Below are 14,866 nucleotides of genomic sequence, written 5' to 3' on the forward strand. Positions count from 1 at the left end.
CAGGCACCAAACCGCTGCGCCACCCAGGGATCCCGCCTCTTTTGTCCTTTTCTGTTAATCTTTAAATTTCCTCCCTTTTGCAAACTTTGCACTCTTGGTACTTTCCTGATTTTTTGAGATATAAGAAAGTGATTTATAATATAGCATGACAAAACTACAGCTATCTATGAGGCTATGTGGTCAGTACATTCTGTGTAAGTTTATGTGTCCATTGAGGAACAAAGTCCTGATGATCCTTCCAAGCCATCTTGCTGATGTTCTCTGACTGATTTTCAGGTTATCTATTAGTGGTTGTCAGCATATTCATCTGAGAGTAGTAAGCGGAATAATTTTACTTTTCTCTTTCTTGATTTCTTTCAGCCATATCTTCTCGTGACACCCAGAGCTTGCTGTCAAAACCAAGCGTCGAAGCATCTTTCCAAAGAGTGTCAATGGGTAGATTAAAAAATAATGCCATTGAGAATTTACACTTCATGACAGACTGGGACAATGATGGAGAGAGTGAATGGCATCAAAGGCATCATGAAGGACACAACCATACTGAGATATCTGTGCATAATAAGAATCTCCCTGCCCAAAATGGTGAAGGATATAGAACATTTTCAGTAACCTCCCTTTTTAAGTCTGCTACTTCCACAAAGCAGTGTGTTTCTGAAAACAAAAGCTCAAATCAAATGTTCAAACTTATATATTTAGGGAAAGACGACAGTTTGGAAAATCTGCGAAGTTACCAATCCATGCTGAAAATAATTATTTGAACCCTTGTGAAAAAAGAATTGGATTGATTATTCAGTCAAATATTTCTAAAAATCAGAGATTTGAAAACGAAGAACAAAGTGCTAAACAGGATCCATTTGAGAGGTGTTTCACTAAGGAGTCGACCCTACAAAATTACCAGAGCCTGTTCAATGGAGACAGAGTTGCTCAATGCAGTGAATCTGAGAAAACATTTAACCAGGGCTCCAATGTTAGTCGATGTGTGAGGACTCAGCTTCTAGGGAACCATCATGAGGGTAGTAAATGTGGGGAAGTCTTTTATCAAAACTCTAACCTTAGGCCGCCGCCAACGCTGAGACCAAGATGGCCGAGAGACACGCCGCCTTCCTCAAGGATGCCTGGGCCAAAGAGCCGGTGCTGGTCGAGTCCTTCACCATCGGGGGCCTCGCTGTGATTCTGCCCATCGTCAGTCCCTTCACCAAATATGCCACCATGAACAACCAGGCCACACCCTACAACTATCCAGTGACCCTCCGAGATGATGGGACATGCCCGACGTGCCCAGCCACCCCAGGACCCCCAGGGCCCCAGTCTGGAGTGGCTGAAGAAATTGTGAGCACCTCTGGTGACATGGAGGTGGCCCCTTCCCTGTAGTCAATAAAATGCATAGAGTGACCCCCACCCACCAAAAAAAAAAACCAAAACTCTAACCTTAGTACACAAAGTAGTATGAATACAGGAGAGAATCCTAAAAATGAATGTGAGAGTGCTCTTAACCAGTCCTCCAATGTTGATGATCAACAGAGAATTCATGTGGGAAAAAACCCATTCAGGTGTAATCAACCTGGGAACATGTTTTGTCAAGCACCAAGGCTAAGTACACATAAGACAGTTCATAGTGGAGAGAATAGTGACATTTGTAAGGAATGTGGCAAAGATTTTGACTTGAACTCAGTACTACCTCAATGTCATGGAATGCGTACTGGGGAGAAACTGTACAAATGTGAAAAATGTGGTGAAACCTTTAAGGTCTCCTTATCCCTAAATAGACATAGGCTAATGCATACTGGAGACAAACTTTACAAATGTGAAGAATGTGGCAAGGCCTTTACAAGGACTCAAACCTTACTCAACATCACATAATTCATATTGGCAAGAAACAACACAAATGTGAGGAATGTGGCAAGACCTTTAAGACGTGTTCATATCTTACTCAACATCACAAAATTCTCACTGGAGAGAAAACTTACAAATGTAGGGAATGTGGCAAGGCCTTTTACACTCATTCAGGTCTTATTCAGCATCACAGAATTCATACTGGAGAGAAACCACACAAATGTAAAAAATGTGGCACGGCCTTTACACAGCCCTGGAACTTTATTCAACATCAAAGAATTCATACTGACAAACCTCATGAATGTGAGGAATGTGATAAGACCTATCAGAGGCGTTCACATCTTCCTGTACATCACAGAATTCACACTGGAGAGAAACCTTACAAATGTACAGAATGTGGCAAGGCCTTTAGACATGGCTCTACCCTTACTCAGCATCATAGAATTCACACAGGAGAGAAACCTTACAAATGTAAAGAATGTGGCAGGGCCTTCACACATCACTGGAGCCTTACTCAACATCACAGAATTCATACTGGCAAGATACCTCACAAATGTGAGGAATGTGACAAGACCTTACTAGTCATTCATCTCTTACTAAACATCCAGAATTCACACTGGAGAGAAACCTTACAAATGTAAAGAATGTGGCAAGGCCTTTAACACTCATGCAAGTTGTATTCAACATCACAGAATTCATACTGGAGAGAAACCTTTCAAATGTGAGGAATGTGGCAAGGCCTTTAACCAGAACTCAAGTCTTACTCGACATCATAGACTTCATACTGGAGAGAAGCCTTACCAAAGTAAAGAATGTGGTCGAGCCTTTACCCAGCACTCACACCTTACTAGTCATCACAGAATTCACACTAGAGAAAAACCTTAACAAATGTAAAGAATGTGGTGAGGCCTTTAATCACTGTTGAGCCTTTATTCATTATCAAAGAAGTCCCACTAGAGCAAGGCTTCAAAGTTTTAGGATTGTGAAGGAATGTTTAAGTTCTTTTAAGCAACAAGAAACTTGACTTGAATGGAAAATGATCAATATTCTTTTCTTTTAGAGCAATTTATCCCTACCTTAAGACAGAATGTCCTACATCTAAAACTTTATACAACGAAATTATATAAAATATTCCTTGATTTTGCAATGATAAATGAGAAACTTAAAAATTCTCCAATGTCACTGTGGAGGCTGAGTAAATGAGGCCATTCCACCTTAACTTTAGCATTAGCCCAAGTACAGCAATGTCAGGCCCCTGTGAATAAGAGCTGAACTTTACCTTACTTCAGTTTTGGAAAAAACAGCTTACAGCTTAACGCCTTAGAAAGTCCCATATCAGAATGAGAACAGAGCTTAATGCCCTTGAAAGCCCCATATCAGAATGTAAACAGAACTTGAGAAATTCCTCCATCCCTTCTGGAGGACGCCTAGACCAGCCCATAAAACTAAGCTGGAACCACCTCGGGGTCCAAGTCCCTGCCTCACTGTTTCGGGTACACTTGGACCCAAGCTCAAGCTTGTAAATAAACCCTCATGTGTTTGCATCAGTCTCGGCTCCTTGGTCGTTTCTCAGATTCGTAATCTAGGGCACAACACTAACAAGGAATGCAAGGATTTTTATGTTCTTTTATTGTTGTTGTCAAACTGTGAGAGCAAAATAACTCATGGAATGTAACAATAAGAGCTAAATAATCACAGCATTAATGGAAAAGATTAGTTTCACAGAACCACTTTTTCCCCTCATTCTATCTCCTCTTGATGTTGATCAAACTGTACCATTGGCCATTTAGTTTTGTTTTGTTTTTTAAAGCCATATGCTTGTGTGGAGACACAGTTATCTAGTGTCCAATAAAGGAATGGGGAAGAGAAAAGTGAAAGAACAATGGAAACCCCTTCTTGGTCTGGAGGAGCAGAGTTGTAACGTAGAAGGTTCCCTTTCTAGTAGACACCTCCTGTCTGGTGCTGGAACCCATCAGTTGTATCTTTCTCCTCCGTTTCCAGCTGTGGAAGTGTGTGTCTTTTTCCTTTATCAGATGCCCATCAATCATGTAACCTGTTGCATTGACAAACCTTATTGTTCACAATAGTTTTTCATTAGTTTATTACATGCAGTATATGCTTCTTCATCTTTAAGTGCACTACAAAGCAATCCTGCCCCATCACCTTGGAATTAATATGATCATTGTTCTCAGTCTTGACTTCTATCTTTATTTTTTATTATTATTTTTTTATTTTTATTTTTTTTATTTATTTATGATAGTCACAGAGAGAGAGAGAGAGGCAGAGACAAAGGCAGAGGGAGAAGCAGGCTCCATGCACCGGGATCCTGATGTGGGATTCGATCCCGGGTCTCCAGGATCACGCCCTGGGCCAAAGGCAGGCGCCAAACCGCTGCGCCACCCAGGGATCCCTATTTTTTATTATTTTTTTTATTGGATGCCAACATATAGCATTAACACCCAGTGCTCATCCCATGAAGTGCTCCCCTCAGTGCCTGTCCCCCAGTCACCCCTCAGTTTTGACTCATTTGGGTTTTCCTTCGGCCATTGAGAGTGCCAGCATCTCCTAGCTACCTCTTCTCAGAGGTACCTGGTCCCCAACGACAGTACACAAGTAGCACCAAGAGTGTCAGTAGAAGCAACTCTGAGAGGATTTGTAAGTACTGCTCAACTCTTACTCCACATTAGGTAATTCATATCAGAGAAATGAAATACGTGTAAAGAATGTGGCAAGACCTTTCAACAACAGAAAACCGAGATTCCTGATCAGAAAATATATAGTGGAGAGGATTTTACAAATACGAAAGATTTGGCAAGCCCACTAACCAGTACTCAAGCCTTACCATCTTAGGAAAATCATTACAAGATCATTACATCTAGATAAACCTCTAGACTTACTCAGCATCATAGCTATCATACAGAAGAGAAACCATAAAGTGTAAAAGTTGCAGTTCCTTTAACTGGAATTCAGTCCTGAATCAGTATCCCAAAATGCATACTAGATTCAAAACCTACAAAAAGATGAATGAGGAAAGACCTTGTTTTTCTATATAGACTTTAGAAAACATCAGAGATTACAGAAAGGAAAGTAAGTTGAAAGACATAAATATTTAGAAATGTACTTATTGAACATCAAATGTCAATAAATGTCACAAATCAATACAAAGCAGTATATCAGTTACCCTTTTTAGACAGTACTCTATATCAAATACTTACAAGTAGGGCAGTCCCGGTGGAATAGCGGTTTAGCGTAGCCTGCAGCCTGGGGTGTGATCCTGGAGATCCGGTATTGAGTTCCACGTCAGGCTTCCTGCATGGAGCCTGCTTCTTCCTCTGCCTGGGTCTCTGCCTCTTGCTCGCTCTCTCTGATTAAATAAATAAATAAATCTTTTTCAAAAAATACTTACAAGGAATAATACAAAGTTAAACATGAAAATGATGTATTATGCTTCAAAAGATACAAGGGATGGATTTTTGCAAAGGTATCACTTCAATGTGCTTGTTTTACACCGACCGTATGTGAGATTGGTGACTAGTCATATTAATGCATTTTTTTTTTTTTTAGAAAATTCACGGATGCCTAGTTGGTATATGAAATTATATGGCTGACTGTTGCTGCATCAAAGATGAGATGCCCTTCTTCCTTAGGTGGGGCTCATGCAGACCTCATTTCCCATTGAAATGAACAACAACATGATTTAGAATATATGAAGAAGATCTAAATGGAGATGCTGTTCATGGTTATAACATTAAGTTACCATGAAATAAGTTTTCAGAATATCATTCTCCATTCATTAAAACTAAAAAACTTTGTGGATAGTTTAAATAAAATGGTTTCCTAGTTGGTCTTTAAGCAAAAAGAGGTGGCAGTCCTGGAAAATACTGATCAATCTTGATAATAGCAATGGTTATAAGTTGAATTCTCACCATCAGGTGATGTGGTTCCAATGAGGAAATCAGCACAGATTTCACAAAGAGAAAAGATAAGTCTTCCCTATGATGGCATACAACTGCTCATTCATATTTCTTAAGAGTTCTCTCAAGCCTGAAAAAGTTTTATATGGAAATTAAGCAGTTAACAAGTTAAAATCAACTGTTAAAAGAGGTCTTTCTTTAAGCCTCTAGGTAACCGGAAAGTAAAAACCTGTAGTCAATACATAACAGATAGGGAGAAAATAATGGAAGTATACACCCACAGAAAATCACCAAATCACAAAGATAAATAGCAAATGAAGTAGACAGCAAATATTTCTGAAACAGACAGGAAATAATGAAAAGAATGACAACAGTAACTCCATACCTTAATCAGTGCTTACTTTAAATATAAAGGGACTAAATTCTCCAATTAAACGGTATAGACTGGCTGAATGGAAAGAAATAGAAGACCCAAGTAGATTTCCCTTCAGCCTTAAGAACACACTCAGACAGAAAGTGCAGTGTGAAAAAAGATACACCATGCAAATAGAAACCAGATGAAATCAGGATGGGTATGCTTACATCAATCAAAGTAGACTTTAAGTCAAGGACTAGTAAGACACTGCTCAGGTCATTATAAAATAAAGGGGTTACATCGTGCAGTGTTTTTAATTATGGTGCATTTGGGAAAAAATGATTTCCCCCATTCCAGTTTTGGTAGGACTCAAATAGTATGTTTAAAACTCATATAATACTTAACCCTATGAAAAATAACATACTTTCCCATAAATTTTGGTGGTGTTTTTCCAGGTACATCAATTAAAGCTTATGTAATGTTTATGAACATGTGTATCTCCTGTGTCCCCTAAATGGCTAGTCAATATTCAAATACCTACTTCTGTGCTTTGAGGTTGGGAAAAAGAGAACACTAAATGACAATTTGAGGAGTTACTGCTTCCAGATTTTGATGTGTGTGGAAAAATATTGTTGCAATGATAATCTTGGTAATTACTGTAAGAAGTAGTCAATGGTTTATTGAAACCAACTAGTATGGGCTAATCAATCTTTTCCCCACAGTAGTCAGTTTTCTAATCTCTGGCTATTATACATTGCAGATTTTCACATGTAATTTAATTTACATTGTTCTCTGCTATTTAAAGTCTCCAAATAACTGATTTGTCCTTTCAGGTACGTTATCATAATACCCCTTCATAAAATAAAATGAAGGAGTTAATTCGACAAAAGGATGTCATCTTTAGAATACTTATGTACTCAACATAAAAGTACCCAAATATATAAGCAACAATGAACAGACAAGAACAGAAAAAGAGACAGCAATACAAGAGCAGGGGACTTCAATTGTGCACCTTCAATATGGGACAAGATAATCAATAAGGAAGTACCAGACTTCAATGATATTTAGCAGACTGACTTATAACATTCCACCAACAGCAAGAAACACATTCTTCTCACATGCACAAGGAACATTCCCCAATATAGATTTTTATATTGGGCCACAAAACAAGTCTTAATAAATTTGATTGAAATCGTATCAGGCATCTTTTCCTACAACAGTGCCATGAAAGTGGAAGTCAGGTACAAGTACAAAACTAGAAAAATTATAAACATGTGGAAAATAGAGACCATGCAATAGCATTACTCCTAATAGCCAGGACCTGGAAATAACTTGTGTCTCTTGTCAGTGAGTAGATAATCTGGTGTATATATTCAATATATGTTGGCTATAATTAACAATATATAATAGTTAAATTGTACACTTTTAAACTTATATAATGTCATGTCAGTAGTAGGTGAAGAAAATTGGAAAAAGTAAGCAGATTATTGATTAGATATGAGAATAAGAAGATGAGAGTGGTCATAGCTAATGAGTGTGAAGTTTCTTAGGAGGTAATGAAATGTTCTAGAATTGACAATTGTTTGCTTATACCTACATGTGACTTGGTTAAGAAGCTATCAATTGTACACGTTAGGTGGATAAATTATGTGGCATGTAAGTTATACCAAATAAAGCTGTTTAAAAGGAACCCCAAATACGATATTCCTACAAAAGATCTCGTATTAATGGCAAATATGAACAACTGCATACATTCAGGTATTAATTAAACACACACATATGTGCATACATGCACACAGAAGATTTCAACTGGAATTTGGCATTTGACTTTCTCTTTTAATTTTTGTGATAATACAGAAAAACAATTTTTCAGAGAAGCACATGGAAAGGAAGTTCTGTCAAACTAAACATAATATATACTCGGACACCTGGGTGGCTGCGTGGTTGAGTGTCTGCCCTCGGATCCGTTGTGATCTGGAGTCCCAGGACCAAGTCCCACACTTGGCTCCCCTTGAGGAGCCTGCTTTTCCCTCTGCTTGTGTCTCTGCCTCTCTCTGTGTGTCTCTCATGAATAAATAAATAAAATATTTTTTAAAAATAAAGGAAGATAAAACATATAGTAATTAATATCAATTAAGTTCAGTAGGTTGATTTTGAGTGGAAAAAATGTATGGACACTAAATCTAAAGTAGGTTTCTCCAAAGAATCAATTGAATGGATATGCACACATCTATGCATATTTTTATTTTTATTTTATTTTATTTTATTTTTTTGCATATTTTTAATCTATATTTGCATAGACCCAGAGATTATATATAGGCTTACTACATATAGAAATAGATGTCTCTCTTTCTATAGGTCTCTACATAGATAGTGGGAAAAATTTCCTGTAATGAATTAGCTAATATGATTGTGAGAGCTGGCAAGTCTGGAGTCTGCAAAGAAGGCCAGCAGGCTAGAGACCCAAGGCAGTGCAGATGGTGAAGCTTGAGATTCTGAAGACAGTCATAGGTGAGTAGGAAAAAGCACCTCTGAAATATATAGGTAATCGCTTCTTGGGTTTTTGGCTAATATCAAGTGTGAAATATACAGGTAATTATTATGTTCTCTAAATGGACTGTCTAGTAAATGGTATGGTCTTTTGGGGTAAAACTTTAATATAAGCTAAATGGAAAAATGCAAATAGCTTCTAAAAAGAGTTACACAAAATCTTTTAAGTTAGAATATGTGACTACATGTATGAGAATATACAGCATTTTCAAGCATGCACTAGTACAGAAGATAGAAAATAAGAATTATGGTAGGATGTTTAACAATGTTGCTTCATAATGTCATCAAGGACCATATTCACAATATATGCCACTGAAAGAATAATGAGCAGTGCCACTTTAGGTTGAGGTACAAGGCATGAAGACAAGTAGTGATATGAGACAAGGGAGGCGGTAACAATGAGCGCACAGGGATAAATGAAATGCAGAGTCTGGGAGCTTGGGGTAACACAGCCACAAGGGAAGAGAAGACAGGACCCATGTTAGTTCTTAGGGCTTCTGTAACAAATTATTACAACTGGGTGCTAAAGAACCCAAAAAATTATTGTGTCACACTTCTGGAGGCACTTAGTCATCTGAAGCCAAGCTGTTGGCAGGGCCACCTTTTGTCTCAAGAATTGAGTCTTGCTTTCTAACTTCGGGGAACTATAGCTATCCTTGATCTTCTTTGTCTTGAGACACATCGTTGTCCCTTCATCACACAGCATTGTGTCTAAACTTCCCTCTTGGGATGCCTGGGTGGCTGAGTGGTTGAGCCCCTGCCTTTAGCCCAGGGAGTGATCCTGGAGTCCCAGGATTGAGTCCCACATCAGGCTCCCTGCTTCTCTCTCTCTGCCCCTCTCTGTCTCTGTCTGTCTGTCTGTCTGTCCTCTCTCTCTGTGTGTCTCTCAGAATAAATAAATAAAATGTTTTTTAAAATAATAATAAACAAACTTCCCTCTTCTCAATAGGACAAGAGGAATTTAATTGGGGTTTACCTGAATCCAGTATGACATATACACTTAATTACATCTGCAAAGATCCTATTGCCCAAAATAGGTTACAGTTACAGGCAATGAGGATTAGGACTTGAACATCATTGAGACATGTTCTGTAACTTGGAACACGGCTAAAAGCACTAGGTTATTAAATGTCACTGAGGGGTTAAAGTGCACTACAGATTTTAAGGTTGGGTGGGTGTATGCAGGGACATTAAGGGTATGAGGCCTATGTGTTGAGGGAATGAGAAGGTAAAGGAAATCATGAGAAAGAAGGGGATAGTGGATGACAAATTAATGGGCAAAGGGAGTTCAAAGGCAAGGTTGGGTAAAAGACATATGCAACTTTATTGCCTGTGATGGGTCAAAGAACATATGGATGGAAGGGGGATAGTTACTTGTGAATGCAGTCCTGGGAGTGTTCAGTGTTGCAACAAGAGATGATGGAGGGGGAGAACAGATGATACCTGGGGAACAGAGTGTATGTGGGTGGAGGGGGATCATCAGAGCTGGGAGAAGAGTGGGCGTCAGTAGGCCAAAGGGTCCATGAGAAAGTCAGGGAGTGTAGGGTTGTCGGTAATGAGAGTAGGGTCATGAGGAAACTAAGGACTCTGTTAAATGATGGGTCAGATATTGATAATGGACATAAGAGACACGATAAATGGGCTAAAATCATTGGAATTGGGTGGGGAAGGGACAAATGGCATTGGAGGAGGAGGAAAGAATGGAGGTTCTTGGGACAATGGAAGGAAGAGAGCTCTAGAATCAGGCAAGAAGGGTTTATTGGTATAGAGGTCTGAAACACACTTCATGGATTTAGAAGAGCAATGAAGACTAGGAGAGTCCTTTGCAGACAAAGAGCTTTCACGGAAATGTAAAGGTCACAGAGGTGAAGACCTTAAGGTCACAATGGGAGATAAAGAGGAAGGAGGGGAGGGATGGAGCTGGGGGTGGTAGAAATTGTAGGGGTACATTTGGAGGTCACTATTCATTCTCCTACTCATTAATTGTCTTATTTGTACTTGGTTCAAAATTGTCAAGTTTGTAATTCCAGCCATGGGGCAATAACCTTACTTATATAAAATGCCTAGTAGTTCCTTCAGTTGAATTGGCAGTAAAGGACCACGGATATAATTTTGAGTAAACAGGGAGACTCAACATCGTCTGTCTCCCTTGAGGATACCACGCACAAGTTGTGACCATGGAGGAGATCAGGTGGAAACCAATACCTTCAATGCCTCAGGAAACTTTGATTTAAGCTTCTAGCGCCCTAAACGGAAAGCCCAGTTAAGCTCAATGAAATTCAGACTTTAAAAACAGAATTCTGTTTTTAGGACCTCCTAAATACTTACAATTGGTAAGATAGCTTTAGCAAACATACACGTAGGCATATCATCAATTGTGTAATGAGAAATATCTAAATAAAGTTTAAAAATGCCCATGAATTACCCCCAGTCAGTAATAGTTTGACCTTCAGACATACAGGTTGTGAGGTTGGGGTGGGGCTTCTGTTCTGCAATTTCAGAGTATAAAACACATAGACACTAAAATATTTTGTACTGGGTTCAACATAAATACGTAATGGTTGGTTTACATAAATATTGTCCTATCACACTCATTGTCAGTGACATTGCATTCCTTAACCAATGCTGCATGAAACTGGCATTTTCACATCAGTAGAAGTGGATCGGAGCGGCGGAATATAAAACATATTCCACAGTGATTGTAAGCACAACACCCTCGTGCAAACACTCTTCCTTCTACGGTTACAAAATTGAATGTATCTGCCTCCTGTTATACACATCATGAAATATAGATCTTTGATTTGTACACATGTGACTTAACTGGGCGGCTCTGGGGAAGGAGATTGTTGTACCATCATGACTTACATTCTTACACCGAATACACAATTTCTAAATGATTCCTCAAAAACAAAACAAACGGGACGCCTGGGTGGCTCAGTGCTTGAGCATCTGTCTTCGGCCCAGGGCATAATCCTGGGGTTCCGGGATCAAGTCCCACATCAGGCTCCTTTCGGGGAGCCTGCTTCTCCCTCTGCCTATGTCTCTGCCTCTCTGTGTGTGTCTCTCATGAATAAATAAATAGAATCTTCTTTTTTTTTAAAAGCGAAACTAGAGAAAAAATGAAAGAATTTGTACATCATTTCATCTCTCTTTTTTTAAGATTTTTTGTTTGTTTGTTTGTTTGATAGAGCGCAAGCATGTGAAGGAGCAGAGAGAGGGAGAAGCAGGCTCCATGCAAGGAGCACAATGTGGGTCTCGATCCTGGGTCTCAGGATCACGCCCTGGGCTGAGGGTGGCGCTAAACCGCTGGGCCACAGGGGCTGCCCTGTTTGTATTTTCTTAACAGGATTGAAAAATGACTGTGTAAGTATATGCCTGTTTTCCTATAGTCTGTCCACTCTCGTTAGCAATATATATTCATTTTAATTCTTCCACATTGGGGTTACCTTGTATTTTCCTGAAACTTGGTTATTCTAGCAGATAGGAAGTGTCATCTCCCTGTAGTTTCTCTGCTTTCCAGGAGGAGTGGTTCAAGAGAATGTGATATAGCTATATCCCTCTCTATCTACTATAATGTAATATTGTTTACAATATAGAAATATATGAGAATATATTATGTGTCATACGTACTATATAACGTCTATAATATCTATATCTATCTATCTATAGATATCCGTATCCAAAATTCAGCCTTTAAAAAAATGACAGGCTTCCATTTGGGACAAAGTAGGTGAGCCTTGAGGATGTTATACAATAACAATAAGCGACACAAAATGGCAAATACTGTATTATCTCAATAATACCTGGAATCTGCGTTGAACTCATAAGAATAGAGTACAGTTGGGATGCCCGTGTGGCTCAGCAGTTGAGTGTCTGCCTTTGCTCAGGATTGATCCTGGGGTCCAGGATCAAGTCCCACACTGGGCTCCTTCCAAGGAGCCTGCTTCTACCTTTGTCTCTGCCTCTCTGTCTCTCATGAATAAATAAAATATGTTTTAAAAAGGATAGAATACAATTGTGATGGTCAGGAGATGACTGAGGACAAAATAGGAGATGTTGGTCAAATGGTACAAAATTTCAGGTATACAGGATGTACAGATTCTGGAAATCTGGAGACTACACATAATTCTATGTCTATTATATTGGGAATTTGCTGAAAGAATATATCTTAGGAGTTCTCAACACAAATTTATTAAAAATATCTAATAAAGTATCCTAACTATAGGAGATCAGAAGAATATTAATCAGCTGCATTGTTTTTTAATCAGGTCATTATGTATAGATATTTATATTTTGTAAATTGAGTAACTACTGAATCTCCAGGAATGGAAAATAGGAATCTAGATGAAAGGGTCATGAAGCACAGGATTTAATGTTAAACACAGAAAAGAAGGGCAGCCCGGGTGGCCCAGCGGTTTAGCACTGCCTCGGCCCGGGGTGTGATCCTGGAGACCTGGGATTGAGTCTCACTTCAGGTTCCCTGCATGGAGCCTACTTCTCCCTCTGCCTGTGTGTCTGCCTCTCTCTCTCTTTCTCTCTCTCTCTCTCTCTCTCTCAGTGTATGCTGAGTGAATAAATAAAATCTTTCAAAAAATTAGTTAACAAGTTAACAAGTTAATATATATATATATTAACAAGTTAATATATATATATATATATAGCAAATGAAATTACTAAGATCTATAGTCCTTTGCTCCCATTTATCATATTGTGGGTTTGGAGAATTGTGAGCACCAGCCCTGAAGAGATGAAAGGAAGAGCCACTCAGAATCTGATCTCCTCTAATCTGTCCTGGGAAGGGAAGAGATCCCAGAACTTAGGCCAGACCTGGACACAGCCTCAGAAGGGGTAGTTCTGGGTGGGCTAGGGAGGGATCTGGCGGTAGACTCTGATATCTCTGGCTCTATCATTCCTAAGCCTGTGCAAAGAAATTCACCACACAGAGTTCATATTATTTTAGTCTGGTCTAGTCTCTTTTATTTCTATTTTATAAAATAAAAGAAAAAGCAACTTAACATAAACAGAGTTTTCTGGGACGCGTATATTAGAAAGCTTTCCTTAAGAAGAATGTCAAATAAATGCTGCTGCCATGCTAATAAAAAAGTCTTTGGTCCATGGATAACCCATCAGGGATGACACCAGAACTCACAGGATAACACAGACGGGGAACTGGCCCAACTGAAGCAAAGTTCCCTGTGTACCATGTCTTCCACACAATGACTCCACATTCCTGAATTCAGCAATGTACCCACTTGCTCTAACCTGAATTTTCTGGATGTTCTTTTTTGTTCGTTTTTTTTTTTTAGATTTTTTTTTTTTAAAGAATTTATTTATTTATTCATAGACAGAGAGAGAGAGAGAGACATAGGGAGAGGGAGAAGCAGGCTCCATGCAGGGAGCCCGATGTGGGACTTGATCTGCTCATGTAGAATCTGGCACAGGATATTGGAGCAGCCAATGGAAACTATGGCTGTGACTTAAAGCTTCACACACCTGGAATCTGGGGACTGATGGTGATGGCCTAGAAGACATCCAAGGGGCCAGAGTTGCTGATGGACACACCTCTGGACACAGTGAAACTAGAAAAGAGGGATGCCTCTCTGGCTCAGTGGTTGAGCATCTGCCTTTGGGTCAGGTTGTGATCCCAAGATCCTGGAAACGAGTCTCGCATCGGGCTTCCTGCATGGAGCTTGCTTTTACCTCTGTCTGTGTCCCTTGTGAATAAATAAATTCTCTCTGTTTGTGTCTCTCATGAATAAATAAATAAAATCTTTTATTTTATTTATTTATTTATTTTTTTAAATTTATTTATGATAGTCACACGGAGAGAGAGAGAGAGGCAGAGAGACACAGGCAGAGGGAGAAGCAGGCTCCAAGCACCGGGAGCCCGATGTGGGATTCGATCCCGGGTCTCCAGGATCGCGACCTGGGCCAAAGGCAGGCGCCAAACCGCTGCGCCACCCAGGGATCCCCCAAATAAAATCTTTTAAACAAAAACAGAATCTAGAAAAAAAGTCTCTGTCCAAACCATAGAGAAATCGTTTCAAACCAAAGGCTCCCAAGGTATCTCAGGTTCCACTTCAAAGTTATGACCAGGGGATCCTTCGGTGGCTTGGCAGTTTAGCACCTGCTTTCGGCTCAGGGTGTGATCCTGGAGTCCTGATATTATGCCCCCTATCAGGCTACCTGCATGGAACATGCTATTCCCTCTGCC

The 14,866-nt window shown here is 39.4% G+C and overlaps 2 pseudogenes; both read left to right on the plus strand.

Annotated features, from left to right (window-relative positions):
* The first annotated feature begins 947 nt into the window (after positions 1 to 947).
* On the plus strand, positions 948 to 1,333 carry LOC140600351 (NADH dehydrogenase [ubiquinone] 1 alpha subcomplex subunit 3 pseudogene; annotated as a pseudogene).
* A 113-nt stretch (positions 1,334 to 1,446) lies between these two features.
* On the plus strand, positions 1,447 to 4,055 carry LOC140600338 (uncharacterized; annotated as a pseudogene).
* The last annotated feature ends 10,811 nt before the right edge of the window (positions 4,056 to 14,866 follow it).

This window comes from Canis lupus, chromosome 1, assembly GCF_048164855.1.
Source record: "Canis lupus baileyi chromosome 1, mCanLup2.hap1, whole genome shotgun sequence".
Lineage (NCBI taxonomy): Eukaryota > Metazoa > Chordata > Mammalia > Carnivora > Canidae > Canis > Canis lupus.